This window comes from Callorhinus ursinus, unplaced genomic scaffold, assembly GCF_003265705.2.
Source record: "Callorhinus ursinus isolate GAN/ISIS: 27379988/994484 unplaced genomic scaffold, GSC_fseal_2.0 scaffold74, whole genome shotgun sequence".
Lineage (NCBI taxonomy): Eukaryota > Metazoa > Chordata > Mammalia > Carnivora > Otariidae > Callorhinus > Callorhinus ursinus.
The window spans coordinates 2,501,091-2,527,334 of record NW_027397136.1 but is presented as its reverse complement, the minus strand read 5'-3'; the positions used below and the strand labels follow the sequence as shown (position 1 = coordinate 2,527,334).

General features: G+C 36.1%; 1 protein-coding gene and 1 long non-coding RNA gene across 13 annotated transcripts in view; one reads left to right on the top strand and one right to left on the bottom strand.

The window, feature by feature from the left end:
* Positions 1–26,244, top strand: part of ERC1 (ELKS/RAB6-interacting/CAST family member 1) — a 582,903-nt gene that overhangs the window by 396,811 nt on the left and 159,848 nt on the right. The gene's annotated exons all lie outside the window — the stretch shown is intronic.
* Positions 1–26,244, bottom strand: part of LOC141371506 (uncharacterized) — a 60,390-nt gene that overhangs the window by 29,505 nt on the left and 4,641 nt on the right. Inside the window, exon 2 of the long non-coding RNA XR_012376506.1 lies at positions 10,275–10,331. This is a non-coding gene — a long non-coding RNA (uncharacterized lncRNA). The remainder of the gene's footprint in view (positions 1–10,274; positions 10,332–26,244) is intronic.

Here is a 26,244-nt window from a genome sequence, read left to right as displayed (position 1 = left end):
GCACTTAAGAGGTTTAAGAGATTTTTGAGAAACACTTAAAAGACGGAAAAAGCATAATTTATTGGTTGGTGATTGGATATGGTGAGTTAGGAAGTAGAGGAGTTAAGGATGACTATTAGGTGTCTGGGTTGAGAAACTAAGTGGATATTGATGTGGTCCACTGAGATGTAAGAGAGTAAAATAGACCTATCCAGTAGACATTTGGGTATCTGTAGGTTTGAAGTTCAAACAGAAGGAATAATAGTATAAAGTGAGAAGAGGGCCTACAGTGTATCACTAGGGCATTCAACGCATGGATGAGGGGGGAATGATCCTGCAAAGGAGATGAAGAAGAATTGTTAGGAGCTAGATAGTAAACCAGCAAAGTGTGATTTTTATAAAAGCCAAGAGGGAACCCTGTGTTGAGAAAATAAGGAAGTATAGCTAACCTATAATCATTAAAATGTAAAGCTCAGTGAAGCTCTTAAGTATAGTTTGAAAAGCCTTAACTAAATGCTTTAATTTAGTTGGTATGGTGACCCTAACCTCAGTGTGAAAACAAAATATAATTTTTTCCAAGATAGTAGGATTTAATGATCCCCTTTCCATTACCCCCTCCAGAACGAACACACACACACACACACGTACATGCATGCACATGTGCATCCACCCTCCCATACACACAGAGCCCACATGACTTTATAAGACAAAATTAGCTGCTTCTCCACCCCTTCCACATCTTACTGTAGTGGACAGCAAACTTTTTTCCATAAAGGGCCAGATAGAAAAGATGTTAGTCTTTGTGGGTCATACGGTCTCTTTTACGATTACTCAGCTGTGTCACTGTAGTGTAAGAGCAATCCTAGACATTATGTAAATAAATACGTGTGGCTGTGTAACAGTACAGTTTTATTTACAAAAACAAGTCGGACAGCAGTTTTACTTCTAGGTACCTACCCAAAATAATTGAAAGCAGGAACTCAAACAGATACTTGTACACCATTGTTCATAGCAGCATTTACAATAGCGAAAAGGTGGAAGCAACCTAAGTATTTCTTTTTAAAGATTTTATTTACTTATTTGACAGAGAGAGAGCAAGAGAGCACAAGCAGGGGGAACGGCAGGCAGAGGGAGAATCAGGCTCCCCACTGAGCAGGGAGCCCGATTCAGGGCTCAATCCCATGACCCTGGGATCATGACCTGAGCTGAAGGCAGATGCTTAACGACTGAGCCACCCAGGCGCCCCGTAACCTAAGTATTCATTGACAAATAAGTGGATAAACAAAATGTGGTGTGTATATGTATATACACAATGGAATATTATTCAGTCTTGAAAAGAAATGAAATTCTGACATATGCTACCACATGATGAACCTTGAAATCATTATGATGAGTGAAAGAAGCCGGACACAGAAGGACAAATATTACATGGTTCCACTTATCTGAGGTACATAAAATAGGCCAAATTCATATAGACAGAAAGTAGACTAGAGGTTATCAAGGGCTGGGCAAGTGGAGAATGGGGAGTTATTGTTTCGTGGGTACAAAGTTTCTGTTTAAAAATATGAACAAGTTCCAGAAGTGGATTGTGGTGGTAGTTGCACAACACTGTGATGTACTTAATGCCGCTGAATTGTGCACTTAATGGTTAAAATGGTAAATTTTATGTATATTTTACTACAATTAACAACAACAACAATAATGATAAAATAGAAGGGTAAGTTTGGCTCCTGGGTTATAGTTTACCAGTCCCTGGACTAGAAACTCTTTGAGTGCAGAGACTGTGTTTCTTTGAACTTAAATCCTTAGCATCTAGCACAGCTGTTTTATTAAAGATGTACAGAAGCTCAACATAGCCAAATGAAATTAAGAATCTGGGTCTTTCTTTTTTACTTGTATATTTATTTTCATAGTCTGTTTAATGTTTATTTAGTACTTAAGTTTTTTATTGCAAATTGAACACATTTACTCTGATGTCTAAAGATCACAGGAGGAAAAAGAAAATATATTTTTGTCATTAAACATTAAATGACTTTAATCTTCTCCATACAATTTTGAAAAATATCAATTTTAATGAGCTCATATTAAAAATAAAATGTTTATGTTTTCTCTTTGTACATGTAAGTAACAGCCTTAGATTTTGCACAAGTAACTGGCTTATCTTCATGGTAGAATCTGTGACAATAAGTGGTCTGGGTGAGAAGTGGACCTGACTGACAAGAGTAGCTTTGTCTTCCTGTGAAGCTTCATGTTGGTCTTTAGAAATCACTAATAGTGGAGAGAACATCCAAAGGGCTTTTCCTAGAAGAAAACCTGTGCTTTTTTCACATTACATTTATATCATTTATGTTTTTTCAGGGCTATTTACAAATATTTATTAATGTTCATTTTTTTTAATATAGGTCCCTCTTTACAAAGGAGGAAACCGAGAGGGTAAAGCTTGGTAAACTTCAAAGGGGATCATAGTTCTTAATGACAGGAAGAATCTTCATGTTTCAATTAAGAACCTTAGTCAGCTATGGCCCAACTCAAAAAGTTGACAACCTTCCTTTCATTTCTAGGAGAATCACTGATTGATTGACCCTAACAGAGTAAGTAGATATTATCAGTCAGCCACTGTAGTACATAAGAACTAGAGTATGTTGTGACATTTGTTTACTTAATAGATGATTTTGGAGTTTTTTGCTTTTTGGTTTTTTTGTTGTGCAGTTTGTTTGGTTTTTTTTTAGACTTGGGATCAGAATCAATTGAGGATGGTATTTTTTAGTTCATTGTTTAAGTAGAATTGAATCAAGAATCTTAGCTGTTTTCAATTGTATCTTCTTGAAATATGTCATTGAAATACTAGGATATATATTTTAGTGCCAGTACTAGTGGCACAGTTTAGTTTTTCAATCTGTGCTTAATTTCTTAGTCATTTTAAAATGCACCCAAAACAAAATTAACTACCTTGAAGGGGAAAATTGAAATAATATAGTAGTTACTATGTAGAGAAATTTTTTTTTAAAGATTTTATTTATTTATTTGAGAGAGAGAGAATGAGAGATAGCACAAGAGGGAAGAGGGTCAGAAGGAGAAGCAGGCTCCCCACTGAGCAGGGAGCCCGAAGTGGGACTTGATCCCGGGACTCCAGAATCGTGACCTGAGCCAAAGGCAGTCGCTTAACCAACTGAGCCACCCAGGCACCCCTGTGTAGAGAAATTTTGATGGTCTATTTTGATGGTCCTTAAGCTGTATTTCCTACAAAATACTAAATAAATTTTGTGATTTTTATCAGTTTTCACATAAGCCAAAAAGTATTCTTCTCCTGTCAGGTTGAGAATTGAAGGCTTCTCTAGAAAAGAGGGCTTTTTTTTTTTTTTTTTTTTAGTGCCAGTTTTTCATATATCTTTCCAATTTGTTGATTCTCTAGAGTGTGATCCATTTTAAAGCTTAGCTGCAGTGTTTATTTACACTCTCTGGCAGGCTGTGAAGGCTTGTGGCATTTCCTAGTGAAAAACAACTCCAGGACCAATGTAAATGATTGCTAACTGCCTCTTCATGATTTGGGTATCTTTTCTAGTAAGACACAGATGCAAGAAGTGAGCCAGAGGTCATTAAGAAGGAACATATCTGCCCCTCTTGTTTACAGAAGCTTTAATATTTATTAATTAAAGAACTTTTGTTACTGAATTCTTTTTAGGAAACTTTTGGATTGTATGGTCAATGGTAAAGAAGCAGCTTTTAAGAAAAAAAAATGTGTAATGTCTTAAACATAATATGATGACAAGATTTACAAAAACCTGTGTCCCTTGAGATTTATGAGCGATCAATCCCATTGTCATCAACATGTAGTTTGTTTGTAGTTGCTGAGAATTCCCATAGTCGTTTCTTTTCTGTTTTTGATTCACTGGAAAGCTTTTGCCTTGATAGGCCTATGATTCAATTATTGTAGTTTGCCTTGATCTCCAGTCGCCTTGCTCAGATTTTTTGAACACCTCATGCATATGTACAGTCCAGTCACGTTAATGACTTGGGAAGGTGTGAAGAGGCTAAGGAGCTAGATCTCTTCTCTTGACCTGTTTCTTATTGCAAAGGAATGTAGTAAAGCACTGCAGCTTTTTGTATCTATTGATCGCATGTGCCCAAAACCTATTCAGTCAAGTAGGTCTTTATTGAATAAAAGTAAATTTGCCTCTGTTGTATCCCAAAAGATCAGGGCATTGGGATTAGTTCTGTGGTCATAATAGAGAGTCCCAACACTTTTTCTCCAGGGTTTCCTCAAGAAGTATAAAATAATATTCGTATGTGATAGGCCTTTGACCTGGAGGCTTCAGTAAATTCATAAAGTGATATTGATTGTCTAGCTAAAACTGACATCTTGGCTTAAAAGTAGTTCTTTTTGATAACCGGGAATGTGGTTTTGTTTGTTTTAGTGGCTTTAAGCATTTTATTCAAAAAGTTGACATGAAAAGATAACTTGATGATTATACTTAGATCTTAATGTAAAAAGCCGTTAGGAATTCAACAAACTTAACTTTTACAACTGGTTAGATTTCCAGTTTTCCCAAACAACAGTATGGAACTATTATCAGTCCTGGTTTAAATTATATCTGATACCTGCATAAGTCGCACTGATTCCAGTATTAGGTCTCCAAGCCCAAAGAATGTCCTGTTGACTTTGTCTCTAGGATTGCTCTAACTGGTGCTCCTTACTGAGTTACCTAGAGGAAAACCAGGTTCCTAGTCATTTGCTTTTTTATTTTGGGCACCAAAAGGTGCTCTTCTTGGCTTATGAGTTTTAAAGACCGGGAAATTTGACACGGAATATTATTTTTTGAGTGGGTAAATAAAGTTAGGGAAAAGCGGGGAACAAAGATAAAAAGGGATGGGATGCACAAATTTATTCTGTAGTTCTGTTACCATAATATTTCACTCAAAAGGGATTCATTTTGAATTTAGGATTTAGTGTTAAAAGGAACAGAGCTGGGGCAAGTGTAGGCCAGCACTAAGTAACAATGGTGGATTGAGACCTATTGTATTTTTTAAGTGATTCCAGGGCTGTCCAGGTGTCCTGATTTAAAGGCTGCTTCTTGAGTCAGGAAATTGTATCTTGTTCGGAGGTTTACTGTAATAAAGTGCATAGTCCTAGGGGATGGTACTGCTGGCCTCATGAATCACTTTACAGGCTGGCTGTACTGACCCAAGCCCCATGATTTATGTATGTCATACCATAGTAGGAATGGCAAATATGTAAGGCACACATGGTTTCTGAGATGCTTCCTTAACAGGAAAACTGCCATAAATCCATAAAGTGAGATAGGGCAGATCCAGCCACAGCTCATGTCATGTCCAAGAGATCTCGTCCTATTTTATAGGATGTATAGTTTTAGAACTGGTTAAATTTAACATTCTTCTTGGATTGTGTCCATGGCCTTTTTGTGTACTATGTTTTAGTCTACCCAGTCTTAGATTCATTACTTACATCATCTTTTGTATCTAAGCTTGTGATTGCCAGTATTGCAGTAAGATTAGAATTTTACCTCGTGTTTGAACTTCGTTTGATTCCCAGCACTAATAAAGAGATTCTCTTAGAATTGCTCTTAGGATTTAGGCTAGTCTTAGGCTAGTCAAATACTGAGCCAAAATGGACAAGATAATTAATTTTTCATTTTAATCTGAATGAAATAATGTTATTTTAATTAAACTTTTTATTTTGAAATAATTGTAGATTTTGTAGATTCACATGTAGTTGTGAGAAACAATACAGAGAGATCCCATTGTACTCTTCAGGCAGCTTCCCCAGTGGTAACATCTTGCAAAACCAAGATGTGATATTGTATACAGTAGCACAACCAGGATATGGACATTGATATGGTCAAGATACAGAACATTTCTGTCACCACAGAGATCCCCTTTTATACTCCCGCCTACTCCACTCTCATCCCACCTTCCTTATCTCTTGGCCACGTCTAATCTGTTCTCTAATCTGTTCTTATAATTTTGTCATTTTAAGAATGTTATATAAATGGAATCATACAGTATATAATCTTTCCAGATTGTTTTCATGCTGCACAGTTATCTGGAGATTAATCCAGATTAATCCATTTATCAGTAGTTCATTCCTTTTTATTACTGAGTGATATTCCATGGTCTGGATATACTACCATTTGTTTAACCAGGACCCTGTAGGACATCGGAGTTCTTTCCAGTTTTTGTCTATTATGGAAAAACCCTGTTATAAACATTTGTGTATAGTTTTTTTTGTAACTTAAGTTTCCACTTTTCTGGAATTAATGCCCAGATGTACAGTTGCTGGATCATATGGTAGTTGCATATTTAATATTTTAAGAAACTGTCTAATTGGGGGCTCAGTCAGTTAAGGATACAACTCTTGGTTTCCACTTAGGTCATGATCTCATGGGTCATGAGATCTAGCCCCACCTCGGCTCTGCACTCGGTAGAAAGTCTCCTTCACGATTCTCTCCCTCTGTCCCTCCTCCAACTCGTGCTCTCTCGCACACGCACTCTCTCTCTCTCAAATAAATAAATCTTAAAAAGAAAAAAGAAACTGCCAAACTGCTTTCCAGACTGGTGGCACCATATTACATTTTTACAGTGTGTAAGTGATCCTATCTTTCCCACATCCTTGCTAGCATCTGGTATTGTCTCTATTTTTATTTTAGCAGTTCTCATAGTTGTATAATGATATCTCATTGTGGTTTTTACTTTGCATTTCTCTGAGGGAGAATGATGTTGACTATCTTTTCATATGCTTGTCACCTGTATATTATTTTCAGTGAAATATCTCTTCATGTCTTCTTTCCATTTTCTAATTAGAGTGTTTATTGTTGAGTTTTGAGAATTCTTTATTCTGTACAAGTCTTTTATCAAACATGTGGTTTGCAGATATTTCCCCCAGACTGTATCTTATCTTTTCATCCTCTAAACAGACTCATAACTGTGACTTTAATAATTCAGTATATCTTTGAAATTAATTTTATTTTTGAGGACACATTTAGGTTAACAGCAAAATCAAGTGGAAATTACAGAGAGTCCCCATACACTGCCATCTCCATATATACACAATCTCCCCCATATATACATAATTTCTCCCACTATCAACTATGAATACCAGGGTGGTATATTTATTACAATCAATGAACCTACATTATGTCATTGTTACCCAAAGTCCGTAGTTTATATTGGAGTTCACTCATTGTTTTGTACATTCTGTGGATTTTGAAAAATGTATGTCATGTATCAACCACTGTAGTATCATATAGAAGTTTTACTGCCCTAAAAATCCTTTGTGCTCATTTATCTCTTCCTCTCCCTACCTCCTGGAAACCACCTATCTTTTTACTGTCTCCATAATTTTGCCTTTTCCAAAATGTTGCATAGTTGGAATTTTATACTATGTAGGCTTTTCAAAATGGCTCTTTCACTTAGTAATATGTATTTGAGTTTCTTTTACATCTTTTTATGGCTTTTATAACTCATTTCTTTTTAGTGCCAAACAATATTCCATTGTCTTGATGTATCACAGTTTATCCACTCATCTACTGAAGGACATCTTGATTGATTCCAAATTTTGGCAATTATGAATAAGACTGCTATAAACTTCCCTGTCCGGGTTTTTGGATGTAAGTTTTCAGTTCATTTGGGTAAATACCAAGGAGCATGATTGCTAGATTATATTGTAAGAGTAAGGGTTAGGTTTTTGAGCAGAAACTGCCAAACTGTCTCACAAAGTGGCTGTACAGTTTTGCATTCCCACCAGCAGTGATGAGAGTCACCAGCATTTGATACTGTCTGTGTTTTGGATTTTGGCCATTCTAATAGGTGTGTAGTGATATCTCATTGTTGTTTTAATTTGCAGTTCTCTAATGACATACGATGTTGAACTTTTTTTCATATGTATCTTCTTTGGTGAGATGTCTAGGTCTTTTGGCCATCTTTAAAATCAGGTTATTCATTTTATTATTGTTGAGTTTTGAGAGTTTTTTTATATTTTGGATAACAGTCCTTTATCAGTTGTATCTTTTGCATATATTTTCTCCCATTTTAAGGTTTGTCTTCTCAGTCTCTTGAGATCTGAAATTTTTAAGCACATGTTTTATGAAATAACAGTGTATGTTTGTTTTACAACAGACGTATCCAGAGTACAAAGACTTGTATGCTTAAATTAAGTAATTTAAAAGTGTTTGTTTTAATGTTGAGACATTATTAATGAAATGTAGGGGAAATAATTTTTAGATATACTTGTTAACCAAATAGGAGAGGGATTATTTTCCAGGTTTATAAGTGTCACTTACAAATAATTTTTTATTGGAAACAACCAGTTCCTTTTTTGAATAATATTAAACAATTGATAAATAAATTACTACTTAGTATATACTGCTTCAAAAAGCCCCCAAATCCATTAGGCCACCAGTTGCTACCCAGCACAACATACTATTCTCCCCACAGCTTCAAAAGACCTAAGTCTTCACCTGCATTATTGCCTCTAAGGGCACTCCAAGCTCAGTCTACCACCAGACTTCATAATGCACCCTTGTTCTAGTCACCTAGATTTCTCAGGATAACATTTTAAGATTGAAGCCTTATCTTGGCTCAATGCTTAGTGTGATGTTTATCACATACAAGACATTTAATGAATGTGTACTGAATTGAGCTGAACCAGCTGGAGTAAGCGGGATTAGAAGACTGAATTTTAAGTGAAAAGGATTTAAAAGGCACTAAGAAAGTATAGATTTGAAATGTGAAAATTTTCAAATGACTAAAGCATCAGGCTGGAAAATTTGGGTTGGAGCCAAACTGAATGGTTTGAATGTCTTGTAGTTTGTAAATTGATATACTTATCTTTTACATAGAATAGTGAATTTTTATAGCTAAAAGGTATTTAGAATTTATATTCTTAATCCAAAAAACATCAAATTGAGATCTGTCAGTAGATCCTCAAATAATTTCTCTTTCTCCTCTACCTTCAGTCTTAAAGCAAGTATCCTCAAGTACTGGCACATGCAAACAGAATTCAGAGAAATTTGCAAAAACTAAAATAACACACATAATTAGAAATTATCTGGGGTGTTTTTTGAGATTATAACACTTGCTTTTATTCTTTCTGTTGCTTTCTCTCTCTTTATTTCTTTCAAAGTACATCCAAATACAACTTCTTATATTCATGATCCCCTTTGTAAGACAATGTGTATTTACAAAAGGACTGTAATATTAAATGCCAATTCAGTATGTGTACTCAGTCAGTCTCTTAGTTTTCATTGTGATAAAATTCTCAGGTATGAGAAGCAATCAAGTCTTCTTACCCAGACATGTGTTTGGACAAATCAAATAATCAACTTTATAAATTAATACATAATGTTATGTTGTGTTGTTTTTACCTTCACAAAAAGCTTTTAATTTTTTTGTTAAACTAGTAGCAGAGATAAGGTGTCTTAAGAATTGCTGTTCTGCAGAGAGTGTCATAGAAACTACCACAGAAAAGTTAACAGAACTCCCAATCAGTAGATAATAAGCCCCTTTGTTAGGGGCCTAAGTGGCTCAGTCGGTTAAGTGTCTGCCTTCAGCTCAGGTCACGATCCCAGAGTCCTGGGATCGAGTCCCACATCAGGGTCCCAGCTCAGTGGGGGATCTGCTTCTCCCTCTCTCTCTGCCCCTCCCCCCCCACTTGTGCACTCTCTCTCTCTCTCTCTTTCTCTCTCACTCTCTTTCAAATAAATAAAATCTTAAAAAAAAAATAAGCCCCTTATCATCTGTGATATAATTCACAGGAAGTCATTTCATTTTGCCTCATCTGACTCAAGCAAGAACATTCCGTGATAATGTTATATTTTAATCCCTATAAAATTTAGTAGTATCACTCTAATCATGAACAAACCATGGAAGATGCACATTTGTTGTTTGTACTCTTTATAGTAACTTCTTAAGCCTTACTTTCTTCTCCAAAATAATCAAGGCAGGAGTTCCAACATCAATTAACTGTTTAACTGAGATTGTAAGAATAGACTTTACTCATGGACAACTTACAGATTGCTTTAAATAAAATATTGGGGTTTGAGTTGAAGATGGTGGCATATGAAGTTCATAAATTCACTCCCTTCCCTGGATACAATGAATATACAACCATATATGAAATAATTTCCTCAGAAAAAGACTAGAAAATTGGATGAGCAGAGCCTCCACACACAAAAAAAGGCATCAAGATGGGTAGGAGAGGGAGAGACACTGTCTTGCCAAAAAAGACCTACCCCATTTGCTGCAGTTCACCATTATGAGAGATCTCAAAAATACTTAACTATTCCCTGATAAATGAGCAGGTTTTCCTCCACATCAGGCATGCCAACCCTTGGATCCTGCAAAAGAAATAAGACCCCTAAATGCCAGGTTTTGAAAAACAACAAGGACTATGTCCAGGAAAGCCATAGATCTGTAGGGAATAGAGAACCACCCACCACCCACCCTCCGCCCTTAAAGGGCTCACTCACAGACTCATTCTCTTTGGGACCTAATGCAAAAACACCAATTTGAAAAGCACATAGACCAGATGTGAAAGAGTTCCACTTACTAATCTTAAAGTGCCTATTGGAGAGGTAGGAAACTGTTGGGACTTTCTTGATGGATGGAGACATTGGCAAATGCCATATTTGCCATTTCATTCTACCTTGCCATTGTCAGTGCCCCACATCTTCAGTGCAAGTGTGTGTCACAGCCAGGTTGGGCGACAGCCTAGCCCACATGTACTCTCCAATGTCAGTCACATGTTGCAGCTGGGCTGGGCGAGAGCCCTGCCAACCCCCTCACAACAAATATGCCCCATCATAACATGGGAACCCACAGTCCACACAGGGGACACCCCTTGAGTGCCTAGCTCTGGTGGTCAGAGGGGATTGCACTTCTGAGATCCATGTACCATCTCCTTAAAAAGGTGACTGACTCCTTTAAAAGTGGGAGAGGTAGTTCTTTTGCCTAATACACAGAAACAGAGTCAGGCAAAATGAGGAGACAGAGAATAATGTCCCAAATGAAAGAACAAGACAAAATATCAAAGAAAGACATTAATGAAATGGAGATAAGCAGCCCACTTTGTAAAGTATTCAAAGCGGTGGTCATAAAGATGCTCACCAAACTCAACAGAAGAATGAAGGAACACAGTGAGATCCTTAACAAAGAGAGAAAACATAAAGTTTCCAAGAGAAGTTACAGAGCTGAAGAATATAACTGAACTGAAAAATACACTAGAGGAGTTTAATAGCAGACTGGATGAACCCGAAGATCAGATAAACAAACTAGAAGACAAAGCAATAGAACTTACCCAAAGTAACAAAACAACAAAAGAATTTTTAAAAATGAAGATAAATTCACTTTGGGGATAATGTCAAGTGGAATAATATTTGCATAATAGGGCTCCCAGAAGAAGAGAGAGAGTAAAGGCCAGAGAACTTATTTGAAGAAATAATGGCTGAAAACTTCACTAATCTGGGAAAGGAAACAGACATACAGGTCCAGTAAACCCAGAGAGTTCCAAAACAGATGAACACAAAGAGATCCACACCAGACACGTTATAATTAAAATAGTAAAAGTTAAAGAGTGAATCTTAAAAGCAGCAAGATAAAAACAACTTAATGCATACAAAGGAAACTCAATAAGGCCATCAGCAAATTTTTCAGCAGAGACTTTGCAAACCAGGAGAGAGTGGCACAACATATTCAAAGTGCCAACAGGAAAAAAAAAACTTTCAATAAACAATTCTCAACATGGCAAGACTATCATTCAGACTTGGAGAGATTAAGAGTTTTCCAGACAGATCTAAAGATGGTGGCTTTGGCAGTGAGGGACTCTGTGGTGCTGTACATGAGTACTAGCCAGCCCATGGCTTTTGTCAGAAAAATTCCCTGGACCATGGCCTCAAGTGAGTTGAGCAAACACTTTGCACAGTTTGGCCATGTACGAAAGTACACTGTACCTTCTGACAAAGATACTGGATTTCACAGAAATATGGATTGGATTCAGTTTTCTTCAGAAGAACTTCAGGATGCACTGCAACAAGAATATCATATTACTGATGGAGTAAAGCTCCACATTCAAGCTCAAAGGCCAAAAGTTTTGCAAGGGGATCAAATATCTGATGAAGAAAAAGATTTTCAAGGCTATTAGTACCTATTAAATAAACAAAATTGAAAACAAAGTTTTCCAGACAAGCAAAAGTTAAAGGAGTTCATCACTACTAAACTGACCTTAGCAAGAAATGATAAAGGCACCTCTCTAAACTGGAGGGGAAAGCACTAAATAATTACAAGAAAAGATACAGAAGTAAAAATCTCACTGGAAAAGGTAAATATGTAGTAAAAGTAGTGGACCAATCACTTATAAATCAAGCATGAAGGTTAAAAGACAAGAAAAATTAACTAAAACTACAATAATTAGTTTAGACAGTAAAGGATGTTTAAAATGAAAAGATGTAAAATGTGACCTCAAAAATAGATTACTTGGCGTTCAGTTTTCCCACTGTTTGACTTATTTCACTTAGCATAATCCCCTCCAGTTCCATCCATGTCGTTGCAAATGGTGGGTATTCATCCATTCTGATGACTGAATAATATTCCATCGTATATATGAACCACATCTTTATCCATTCATCTGTTGAAAGGCATCTCAGCTCCTTCCACAGTTTGGCTATTGTGGACGTTGCTGCTATGAACACTACGTCAAAAACTAATGATGTACTATATATTGGCTAACTGGACATAATAAAAAAATAAATTACTTGGGCAGGAATGTAAAATTTTGAAGTGTATTCAAATTTAAGTTGCTGTCAACTCAAAATAGCTCATTCTATACATAAGAAGCTGTATGTGAACCTCTCGGTAACCACAAAACAAAAACTTATGAATAAATACCAGAAAGCATGAGAAAGGGCAGACAGAAAGCAATTAACAAAATGGCAATAAGTACATGATTACTTTAAATGTAAAGAGACTAAACTCCAATCAAGAAATTGAGTGTTCAATGGATAAATTAAAACAAGACCCATCTATGTGCTGCCTAGAAGAGACTCAGTTCAGAAGTCAGGATACATAGAGACTGAAAGTGAAGGGATATAGAAACCATGCAAATGGAAACAAAAAGAAAGTTGGTGTAGCTATACTCGTAGTATACTAAACAGGTTTTAAAACAAGACTGTAGCAGTGCCTGAGTGGTTCAGTCGTTAAGCGTCTGCCTTCAGCTCAGGTCATGATCCCAGGGTCCTGGGATTGAGCCCCACATCGGGCTCCCTGCTCTGCGGGAAGCCTGCTTCCTCCTCTCCCTCTGTGTCTCTCTCTTGTGTTCTCTCTCTCTCTCTGTCTCTCTCTGTCAAATAAATAAGTAAAATCTTAAAAAAAAAAAGACTAATGGACAAAAACATACATTATATAATGATAAAGGGGTCAGTCCAACAAGAGAACATAACATTTATAAATATATACACACCCAACATAGGAGCACCAAGATATATAAAGCAAATATTAAGGGACCTAAAGGGAGAAATTGACAGCAATACAATAGTAGAGGACTTTAACACTCCCTTACATCAATGGTTAGATCATTCAAACAGAAATTTAATTAAAAGGAATTACTGACTTTAAATGACACATTAGACCAAGTGGACTTAATAGGTGTATACAGAATATTCTATCCAAAAACAATAGAATGCACATTCTTCTCAAGTGCACATGGAACATTCTCCAGGATAGATCACATGTTAGGCCACAAAACAAGTCTCGATAAATTCCAAAAGATTAAAATTATATCAAGCATCTTTTCTGAACACAGTGGTATGAATCTAGGAATCAATTACAAGAAGAAAAGTGGAAAAAACACAGAAATGTGGAGATTAAACAACATTCTACTGAACAACCAATAGTTCATCAGAGAAATAAAAAATACCTAGAGACAAATGAAAATATAAATACAACATACAGAAATCTTTGAAATGCAGCAAAAGTGGTTCTTAGAAAGAAGATCATAGTAATACAGGTCTAACAAGAAACAGGAAAAATCTCAAACAGTCTAACTTTACACCTAGAAAAAAAAGAACAAATGAAGTCCAAAGTCAGTCGAAGGAAGGAAATAATAAAGATCAGAGGAGAAATGCATGAAATAGAGACCAAAGTAAACAAACAAAGAGATCTATGAAACTATGAGGTGGTTCTTTGAAAAGACAAACATAATTGACACGCCTTTGGCTTGACTAATCAAGCAAAAAAGAGAACAAGCTTTAATAAAATCAGAAATGAAAGAGGAAAAGTTAAACTGACACCACAGAAATGCAAAGAATCATAAGAGACTATTATGAACAACTGTATGCCAAAAAATTGGACAACCTTAAAGAAATTGATAAATTCCTACAAACATACAATCTTCCAAGCCTGAATCATGAAGAAATAGAAAATCTGTATATGAGTGAGGAGATTGAATCAGTAATCAAAAAAACCAACAGAGTCCAGGATCAGACAGCTTTACTGGTGAATTCTACCAAACATTTGAAGATTTAATACTTATTCTTCTCAAACTGTTCCAAAAAGTTGAAGAGGAGGGAACACTTCCCAACTCATTTTATGAGGCCAGCATTACCATTATATCAAAACCAGGCAAGGATACCACACACACAAGCACACACATACACACAATTACAGGCTGATATCATTGATGAACACTGATGGAAAAATTCTCAACAGAATATTAGCAACTGAATTCAGTAATATGTTAAGAGGACCAAACACCATAATCAAGTGGGATTTATTCCAGGGATGTAAGGATGGTTCAGCAGCCACAAGTCAATCAGCGTGATACACCACAATAACAAAATGAAGGGAAAATATCATGTGATCATCTCAGTAGATGCAGAAAAAACATGACAAAACTCAACATCCATTTATGGTAAAAACTCAACAAACTGTGTAGAGAGTGAACTTACATCAACATAATGAAGGCCATATGTGACCCACAGCTAACACCATACTCTGGTGAATAGCTGAAAGCTTTTCTTCTCAGATCTGGAACAAGATAACAATATCCACTTTTACCACTTTTATTCAACATAGTATTGGAAGTCCTAGCCATTATCAATTAAGCAAAAATAAATAAATAAAAGGTGGGATGCCTGAATGGCTCAGTCGGTTAAGCATCTGCCTTCGGCTCAGGTCATGATCCTGGAGTCCTGGAATCAAGCCCTGCATCGGGCTCCCCACTCAGCGGGGAGTCTGCTTCTCCCTCTGTCCTTCCCCCATTCCTTCTCTCTCTTGCTCACACTGCCTCCCTCAAATAAATAAGTAAAATCTTTTAAAAAATAAAAAAAAGAAAGCATCCAAATCTGAAAGGAAGAAAACTATTTGCAGATGACATGATATATATTAAAAAGACTCCACCAAAAAAACTGTTAAAACCAATAGATGAACTCAGCAAAGTAGCAGTATACAAAATCATCATACAGAAATCAGTGGTATCTCTATACACTAATAAAGAATTGTCAGAAAGATAAATTAGGAAAAAAATCCCATTTACAGTTACATCAAGAATATAATACCCAAGGAAAAATTTAACCAAGGAGGTGAAAGACCTATACAATGAAAACTATAAAACACTGATGAAAGACATTGAAGAGGACACAAATAATGGAAAGATATTCCACGCTCATGGATTTCAGGAATTAATACTGTTAAAATGTCCATATAACCCAAAGGAATCTATGGATTCAATGCAATCCCTATCTAAATTCCAATGGCATTTTTCACAGAATAAGAACAAATAAATAATTCTAAAATTTGTATAGAAACACAAAAGAACCTGAATAACCAAAGCAATTTTGAAAAAGAATAACAAAGCTGAAGAAATCATACTTCCTGGTTTCAAACTATACTACAAAGCTATAATAATCAAAACAATGTGATATTGGGCATAAAAACAAATAAATCAATGGAATAGAATTGAGATCCCAGAACTAAACTCACACATATACAGACAACTAATTTACAAGAAAGGAGCCAAGAACATGCAATGGAGAAAGGACAGTCTTTTCAATAAACGACATTGGGAAAATTGGACAGCCACATGCAAAAGAGTGAAACTAGACCACTGTCTTACACCGTACACAAAAATTAACTCAAAATAGATTAAAGGCTTAAATGTTAGACCTGAAAGCATAAAATGCCTGGAATAAAACATAGGTCATAAATATTGATATTGGTCTCAGCACTATTTCTGTGGCTCTGACTCCAGAGGCAAGGGAAACAAACAAAAACAAATAAATGGGATTATATCAAACTAAAAAGCTGCACGGTGAAAGAAACCATCATCAAAACAAACTGATTGGGAAAAGATTTTTGCAAATCATATATCCAACAAGGGATTAAAATCCAAAATACATAAAGAACTCATACAACACATCACAACAACAGCAAAAAAAACCAACCCACTTAAAAATGGACAGAGGTTCTGAAGACATTTTTCCCAAAAGAAGACATAGAGATGACCAACAGGGACATGAAAAGTTGTTCAACATCACTAATGATTAGGGGAATGGAAATTAAAGCTGTAATGCAGTATTACCTCATACCAGTTAGAATGGCTGTTACCACAGTTATGAAAAAGACTAGAAATAACAAGCATTGAAGAGGATGTGGAGAAAAGGAATCTCTCATATACTCTTGGTGGGAATGTAAAATTGGTACAGCCATTAAGGAAAAGACTATGGAGATTAATCAAAATATTAAGAATAGAACTACCATATGAACCAGTTCTTCCTTCTCTGGGTACTTATTCAAAGAATTCATAAATGCTGATTTGAAAATATATACCAAAAAGAGATATCTTTATTGTAGCATTACTTACAGTAGCCAAGAAATGGTAACAACCTAAATGTTCCTTGATGGATTAATGGATAAAGAAAATATTGTGTATGTGTGTGTGTCCATGTACACACAAACACAGGCACACACATATACACATATAATTGATCCCTTCACTCATTTTGCCCGCCTTTCAGCCTCCTTCCCCTCTGGTAACCACCAATCTGTTCTCTCTATATATGAGTTTTTCTATATTTTGTTTTGTTGGTTCATTTGTTTTGATTTTTTAGATTCCACATATGGGTGAAAATCTTACAGTGGTCTTTCCCTGTGTGACTTATTGCACTTAGCATAATATCTTCAAAGTACATCTATGTTGTTGCAGAATACAAGATTTCATTCTGTTTTCATGGCTGAGTAGTATTTCAATGTGTCTGTGTGTGTTTACTACTCAACCTTTTTCAATATGGCTTCTGCTACCAGCCCTGAAACTGCTTTCCACAGTACCTAGAAACATTCTAAAAGCTAAATCAAATGGCAGTTTTGCAGTCATAGTTTTGACTTGTCTATAAACACTTTAAAGTATTTGATCATTTATTTCTTGAAACTTACTTTCTTTGGCTTTCAGGATACCACTGTCTCCTTGTTTTCTTCTGTTGCTGAGACTGTCCCCCCTCAGTTCTTTACAGACTTTTATTCCACCAATGCTATGTGCCTCGCTTCTGATCTTGGTGCTTTCATGCACTCCTATTATTTCATCGACCTCCTATGTTGATCATTTCCACATCTATCTTTAATTCAGGGCCTGGCTCCAGGCCCATCAGTACAACTTCCTACTACATACCTTCTTTCTCAAATTCATAGAGTCTTTATAAGGATTAAATTACTTAATCCACGTAAAATGCTTAACAGAGTAGCAGGGTCTGTAGTAATCATGTTGGCGGTATTGATCATGGTGAATTTTTTCCCAGCACATTCATATTCTTTTATTCATTCTTTTGAGATCCATTAGTTTATTGTTAAGTCATCACTTTCCAAACTGTGTTCTTGGAATATTAGTATGCTTCCAGGTGTTAATTGGTGTTCCCCAGAAAACTGAGGAAGTAGGGTTCCATGGTCAACTAACTTTGGGAAATAGTTTATAAAAGGGTTGGTAGACTTTTTCTCTGAAGAGCGAGATAGTAAATATGTTGAGTTTGGGGACAATTTGGTGTCTGTCATAAGCACTAAGATTTTCTGTTGCCATGCTAAAGTAGTCATAGAAAATACATAAACAAATGAGTGTGTTTTGCCTCATTCATATTTTGTTTATAGACATTGAAATTTATATTTCAAATCATTGTCATAAAATATATTTTTATATATTAGAATATAAATTATATATTTTATATATGTTATATTATGTCACAAAAATATTTTTCTTTTTGTTTTTTTCAACCACTTAAAAATGTAAGAACCATTCCTTGCCTATAGGCTCTACATCAACAGGTGGTTATTCAGTGGCCTATAGGCAGTAGTTTGGCTACCCCTACTTTAAAATATAGCGTCCTATTAAAGATATGTAATCTACACCATAAAAAGCTCTTGTGAGTTCTGTACCGGCGGGATATTAGGCCCAGTGTTCCTCCTATTTATTTGACCATAGAAATCTTTTTTTCACGGGACATTTGTTAATATCTCTTTCCATACTTCTGTGGAATAAACTTTTGAGAAATGTTGACCTAGAGAATAACTGTATGTGCTAGAGGTGAAATTTTGAGCTGTGGAACAGACTGGAAGTAAAGGAAAGTATCTTGCCCTTATTACCTCTGATCAGGTAAGCTAACTAGTCATAGAGAGAATGCACTTTGGAAAATTGAATGACCCCTGTAAGAAAGGTACCAGTTAGACACTACAGCTGAGTCAGATTGGCTGAGTTGCAGGTAGACTTGATAACATTCATGCCATCAGTCAGCTTTTAGAAGTAGGGAAAACATGTACATTGCTATAACATGAAACAAAATGGAGGGCGCCTGGGTGGCTCAGTTGGTTGAGCAACTGCCTTCGGCTCAGGTCATGATCCTGGAGTCCCGGGATCGAGTCCCACATTGGGCTCCCTGCTCAGCAGGGAGTCTGCTTCTCCCTCTGACCCTCCCCCCATCTCATGTGCTCTCTCTCCATTCTCACTCTTGCAAATAAATAAATAAATAAAATTTAAAAATGGAGCTGCTCTAAGAGAGATAAAATATTCAATTGAGGAGGAAGACATCCAGAGGCCATAAACAAAATATAATCAGTAATAGTTATCATTTTCTCTAGTTTTAAACTATTTACTATTTTTAAAGTAATAAGCAAAGTTACAGAGTTTTTCTTTTTAAGTAATCTCTATACCCAATGTGGGGCTTGAACTTACAACCCTGACATCAAAAGTCACACACTGCACCAACTGAGCCAGCCAGGCACCCCTAAAAGATTTTTTTAAATTTTAATTTACATATAGTAAAATTCTAGAACTTGTTTTGAAATAGTATTTTCAGTTGTCATTTTACTATGTCTTTGAGAAGTAAACGTGTGACTTAGTAGGCTGTGATGGTTATTATGCTTTACTACTTTTGAACATACTTTCCCTATTAAAAATAATACCACTGCTATGGAGAGAAACTTCAAATAAAAAAAAAATCCACACTTATCAGAAGATTCTGCATTTCCCATTGTTTTATGCCTACTGTAACCATGTGCCCCTTATATGCATAAGAAAAAATAGGTGTAATAACCATGCTTCCCAAATTATGTTTGGCATTTTACAAGTAGCTAAATCCTAAGAAAAGATGCAGAGAAGGTGGGATCATCCAAGCTGGCAACAATAATAATTCATCTGCCAAATGCAAGCACAGTTCCTTGCCCATTCCTATAGAATTTCCCCACCAGATGTTTCATTCCAAAGCTGTGTAGGAGAGGAGTTGTTCTTATAATTTTTGCCAACAAATTGATAGCAGATGGACGATAGAATTGTTGAATCATTAATAGAGGAAGGTAATAAATCACTGAATTTGTTTTCATCTGTTTTGGCCACCAAGTGCTTTTGGTGACCTTCAAGATCTCAGCAACCCCACTGTCTCTAGTCCCCTCTCAGCACACCCCATAGTTACTCATGTATATCCCTGTAGATTTTATGTTTCATATATAGCCTAAAGAATATTGTAGATATTTAGTCATTGGAACTTTACCCACTTTTTTTCATGCAGTGTACCAACCAATTCAAACATTACATGTTCTGTATAATGTTGGATTTTTTTTCAAATCAAGACACACTGAGCTGTTGATTATGCTGCAAGGTGGAGAAATGAGTACCATGATACCACAGGCATTCTTCTAACAAATGTCATAGCAAACAGACTTGGAATGCAATGGAAGCTTTAAAAACAGAGGCAAGCCGGCCTCCACGGTAGCACAGTGTGGACAGCTGGTACGGACATGTTATCCATCTATGACTGGGAAAGGTTAACTAAACAGTGGGACAGTGACAAAGTGCAGGGATTAATTGCTTAAAGCATTCAGTAATTCTTAAAACAGACAACTAAATAAATGGAGCTATTCTGGAGTTTGAATTCTGAGAAACAATGTAAGACTTTATTTTCCTTTGGAAATAGAGACTTCCTTAAGAAGACACAATAAACGGTATAGCCTGAAAGTGTGAGTTAAAGAACAACAGGTGTGCCTTATTTTGAAGGGACTATGTCTTTATAAGGGGGGTTTGTATTCTGAAATTTTCTGTTCATATTATACCATTAAACTTGAGGCAGAACAGACATACTATTATGAAATAATAAAGACAAAATGAAAGAAAAGGCCAGTATAAATCTTTTTGTATACATCATCCCCAGATGTTACTGTGAACCCACCACTTAGCTTCATCTCTTGAGACTCATGCTAAAGCTGTCTCTCCACCCCTCATCTCCAACAGAAATCAGTGGGTTTAAGAACATAATTCACTAGGGATTTGATAGGATTTGAATAATGCCCAACAAAAACTCCCTTGGCTGCCAGCTATTGTTAAGGCAGAGATTTAGAAAGCAGAAGATCCTAAGTTCACCTGTCTGTCTTGTGATGGCCCTTGCCATAAAGAAAGGAGGAAATTTACCTATGAATGCATTATGTGATTGATGTTCATAATAATATATTATATAATATATATAAATATATATCATATATATGATAAAGAAGATATATATATATATACAATGGAATACTAATCAGCCATCAAAAGGAATGAAATCTTGCCATTTGTAATGATGTGGATGGAACTAGAGGGTATTATGCTAAGCGAAATAAGTCAATCAGAGAGTCACTCATATGTGGAATTAAGAAACAAAATAGGATCATAGGGGAAGAGAGGAAAAAATAAAACAAGATGAAATCGGAAGGGAGACAAGCCGTAAGAGACTCATAGGAAACAAACTGAGGGTTGCTGGAGGGGAGGGGGGTATGGGGATGGAGTGGCTGGATGATGAACATTAAGGAGAGCACATGATATAATGAGCACTGGATATTATATAAGACTGATGAATCACTGACCTCTGCCTCTGAAACTAATAATATATTACATGTTGATTAATTGAATTTAAATTTAAAAATATATTAAAATAAATAAAATAAATTTTGACCAGGAGGGCAAAAGGGAAAGCATAGCAGTTTAGGGAAAAGTAAGGCCAATGGAGGCTTTTTTTTTCTTTTAAGAATAAAATAATTGTAGCATGGGGAGAACCTGAACAATCAGTCATTTTAGATCAAATAAAATGCACATTTTTATTTTTTATGAGTTCTCTCTGGAAATAGCTAGGCATTAGATAGAATCAGAAATCACTTTTATACTGAACCAGAGATAGAGACAACTTACTCTAATGAACTGTGACTATATAGAGAATAGTCCAAAGCTCTTACCTAAATGATACTGCTTTCCTTTCTGATATAATGTTTCATTATAAATTGTAGTTCCCTGCATAATACATTGAAGGGACTTTTGGTGTCTACATATTTGGGTATCACAAAAAATACATCATTAGAATGATGAATTCTTCATCTAATTAGAATCCTCTAGAATGTGTAGATGCATTTATATACGATTTGGTAGTTAACTAATTTATAGTTCTAGATTTCTTTTAAAGATAGGTACTGTATACTATTATGTTACAAATTAATGTGGATCCTATAAATTTTTAGTGGATCTTATTCTAATCAGTAAGTAAAGTGACACATCAAATGAGTAGATACTACCTTAAAGTAATCCTTTCTTTATAACTTTTTTTTTTTAATGTATTCGGGGGGGCTCCTGGGTGATTCAGTTAAGCGTCCAGCTCTTGATTTCGGCTGAGGTCAAGATATGATCCAGAGTTGTGAGATGGAGCCCCAGGTCCACTGGGCGTGGAGCCTGCTTAAGATTCTCTCTCACTCTCTTCTTCTGCCCCTCCCCCTCCTTCTCTCTCTCCCTCTCTTAAAAAAAAAAAAAATGTTTTCAGAGCGCCTGGGTGGCTCAGTTGGTTAAGCATCGGCTTTAGGCTTAGGTCATGGTCCTGGAGTCCCGGGATCGAACCCTGCATCGGGCTTTGCACTCAGCGGGGAGCCTGCTTCTCCCCTCTCTCTCTGCCCCTCTTCACTCATGCTCTTTTTCCTCTCTCTCTCTCAAATAAATGGACAAAATCTTTTTAAAAAATGGATTCTGAGACTAATTCTGAAATTTATCTTCTAATTTTTAGATTCCAGTTATATTGTCTGTTTTCCTAAGACTTTTCATATATTTTACTTCATATATGCAAAATGCTAAGGAGATTTAAAACACTTTATTAAAACCAGTTAGAATATATGTTCTCCTGCTTTGACAAAAATAACAGGGTAAACTGTATATAAATCTGTGTCTCTTTCATGTAATAGCCCAAACTGTGGTATTATAATTCTGCTCCTTGAAGTTTTCAGGGGTTCAGAGTCTGAACTCCTCTCTTTTGCTTTGCCCGTCGCTGAGGTGTTACCACGTGATCCAAGATGGCTCACTACCACATTGCATTCCAGCCAACAGGTAAGGGAGAAGGAAAGGGCACACTGAGCTAAATGAGCAATAAACTACTTCAAGTATAATTCCAAAAGTAAAGAAACTTAGAATATCAAAAGCAAGAGTTTGTATGTCATATTCATCAGAAGGAAATTTCAGATATAACATTGTGTAGAAGAGATTGTGTTTTCCTGATCTACTCATAAAGAATATGAGGTTTGTCTAAGAATTGGTAAGAATATTTTTTTTTAAATAAGAACATTGGAACATCCAGCTGAGTGTCAAAATATTATTATCTGGATAATTTTACACTGATTCCATTGGTGCTGTCATTGCTAAAAATATATTTGTAATCCTTTTCTTAAGAGGTGCTTTCAGAGCCAGATTGTAAGATGCCCCCAACATAAATATATGCTTACTCATTGTGGTGTAAAAAACATATCCTAATTCGCTGTCTGACTTCAGTGCCCCAGACGTGACGTCAAAACTAAATTTCAGCTTAATAAAAAGGATATTTGTCATAATTTCAAATACTTAAATAATACAATAAATTTTGAAGCCAGTTTTAAAGAAAATTGGCAGCATCATTAGAATAAATGTTTTCTAACAAATAAATGAATTCTTTGAAAACTTAGCTTTCATTTGAAATGTAAGTACAGGTGTATTTCATGAAGGAAGCAACTGGATAACTTTTGCTGTATTTTAAGGAAGTATAGGATAAGAAGGAACGTCTTTATATCTTAGTAATGTTGAATTTGCAGCAGTCTTAAGGAAGCACTGGAATTGAGGCCATTGACTTTGGGAGAAGCCCATTTAATCACTGAACGTAGATTATGCCCCGGTGGACAACTGTAGTTTGCAAGTGCCTCATCATTTCTGCAGTCTTACCAAAATCAGTCTTACTCTTGTCCAGATGGAAAATTTAAAATGGGTGCCCAAGCTTTGTTAAAAGAAACCTAGGCTAAAGATTTTCTAGTTTGTTTTTTAATACGGAAGGAACTTTCCAACATTTTGACACATGGGTGTTATCATTAAACTAAAAAGAGCTTATTAAAGTTTGCATGATGTCTAACATTAAAGAGCAGAGAGAAACTCGTAATTATTTAGTCATGTGCCTAATTTTACTCAGTGTCTAGTTTCTGTAATAGACTAAGTTCTGTGAAGTCATCATTTCAGTATATCAGTTGTACTTAGCATGGACCTGGCACATAGTAGGCACTCCAAATATTTGGCAATTGGTAACTTACATTTTATTTTGTTTGTGGTAATGGGATTCTAAGTGTCAGGTCATAGGTTAGTAAGTAAATAAAGTAGTTCACGCTTCTGGACCCATTGCTGCTATAAACATCGGGGTGCATGTACCCCTTCGGATCCCTACATTTGTATCTTTGGGGTAAATACCCAGTAGTGCAATTGCTGGATCGTAGGGTAGCTCTGTTTGCAACTGTTTGAGGAACCTCCATACTGTTTTCCAGAGTGGCTGCACCAGCTCGCGTTCCCACCAACAGTGTAGGAGGGTTCCCCTTTCTCCGCATCCCTGCCAACATCTGTCATTTCCTGACTTGTTAATTTTAGCCATTCTGACTGGTGTGAGGTGGTATCTCACTGAGGTTTTGATTTGGATTTCCCTGATGCCAAGTGATGCTGAGTACTTTTTCATGTGTCTGTTGGCCATTTGGATGTCTTTGCAGAAATGTCTATTCATGTCTTTTGCCTGTTTCTTGATTGGATTGTTTGTTATTTGGGTGTTGAGTTTGATAAGTTCTTTATAGATTTTGGATACTAGCCCTTTATCTGATACATCATTTACAAATATCTTCTCCCATTTTGTTGGTTGTCTTTTGATTTTGTTGACTGTTTCCTTTGCTGTGCAAAAGCTTTTTATCTTGATGAAGTCCCAATAGTTCATTTTTGCCCTTGCTTCCCTTGCCTTCAGCGATGTTTCTAAGAAGTCGCTGCAGCTGTGGTTGAAGAGATTGCTGCCTGTGTTCTCCTCAAGGATTTTGTTGGATTCCTGTCTCACATTTAGGTCTTTCATCCATTTTGAGTCTATTTTTGTGTGTGGTGTAAGGAAATGGTCCAGTTTCATTCTTCTGCATGTGGCTGTCCAATTTTCCCAACACCATTTGTTGAAGAGACTGTCTTTTTTCCACTGGACATTCTTTCCTGCTTTGTCGAAGATTAGTTGACCGTAGAGTTGAGGGTCCATTTCTGGGTTCTCTAGTCCGTTGATCTATGTGTCTGTTTTTGTGCCAGTACCATACTGTGTTGATGATGACAGCTTTGTAATAGAGCTTAAAGTCCAGAATTGTGATGCCACCAGTTTTGCTTTTCTTTTTCAACATTCCTCTGGTTATTTGGGGTCTTTTCTGGTTCCATACAAATTTTAGAATTATTTGTTCCATTTCTTTGAAAAAAGTGGATGGTATTTTGATAGGGATTGCATTAACTGTGTAGATGGCTTTAGGAAGCATAGATATTTTCACAATATTTGTTCTTCCAATCCATGAGCATGGAATGTTTTTCCATTTCTTTTTGTCTTCCTCAATTTCTTTCATGAGTATTCTATAGTTTTCTGAGTACAGATTCTTTGTCTCTTTGGTTAGATTTATTCCTAGGTATCTTATGGTTTTGGGGTGCAATTGTAAATGGGATCGACTCCTTAATTTCTCTTTCTTCTGTCTTGGTGGTGGTGTATAGGAATGCAACTGATTTCTGTGCATTGATTTTATATCCTGCCACTTTACTGAATTCCTGTAGGAGTTCTAGCAGTTTTGGGGTGGAGTCTTTTGGGTTTTCCACATAAACTATCATATCATCTGCAAAGAGAGTTTGATGTTTTCTTTGCCAATTCGGATGCCTTTTATTTCTTTTTGTTGTCTGATTGCTGTGGCTAGGACTTCTAGTACTATGTTGAATAGCAGTGGTGATAGTGGACATCCCTGCCACATTCCTGACCTTAGGGGAAAAGCTCTCAGTTTTTCCCCATTGAGAATGATATTCACTGTGCGTTTTTCATAGATGCCTTTTATGATATTAAGGTATGTACCCTTTATCCCTACACTGTGAATAGTTTTAATCAAGAAGGGATGCTGTACTTTGTCAAACGCTTTTTCTGCATCTATTGAGAGGATCATATGGTTCTTGTTCTTTCTTTTATTAATGTATTGTATCACATTGATTGATTTGCAGATGTTGAACCACCCTTGCAGCCTAGGAATAAATCCCACTTGGTTGTGGTGAATAATCCTTTTGATGTACTGTTGGATTCTATTAGCTAGTATTTTGGTGAGAATTTTTGCATCCATGTTCATCAGGGATATTGGTCTGTAGTTCTCCTTTTTGATGGGGTCTTTGGTTTGGAGATCAGGTACTGCTGGCCTCATAAAATGCGTTTGGAAGTTTTCCTTCCATTTCTA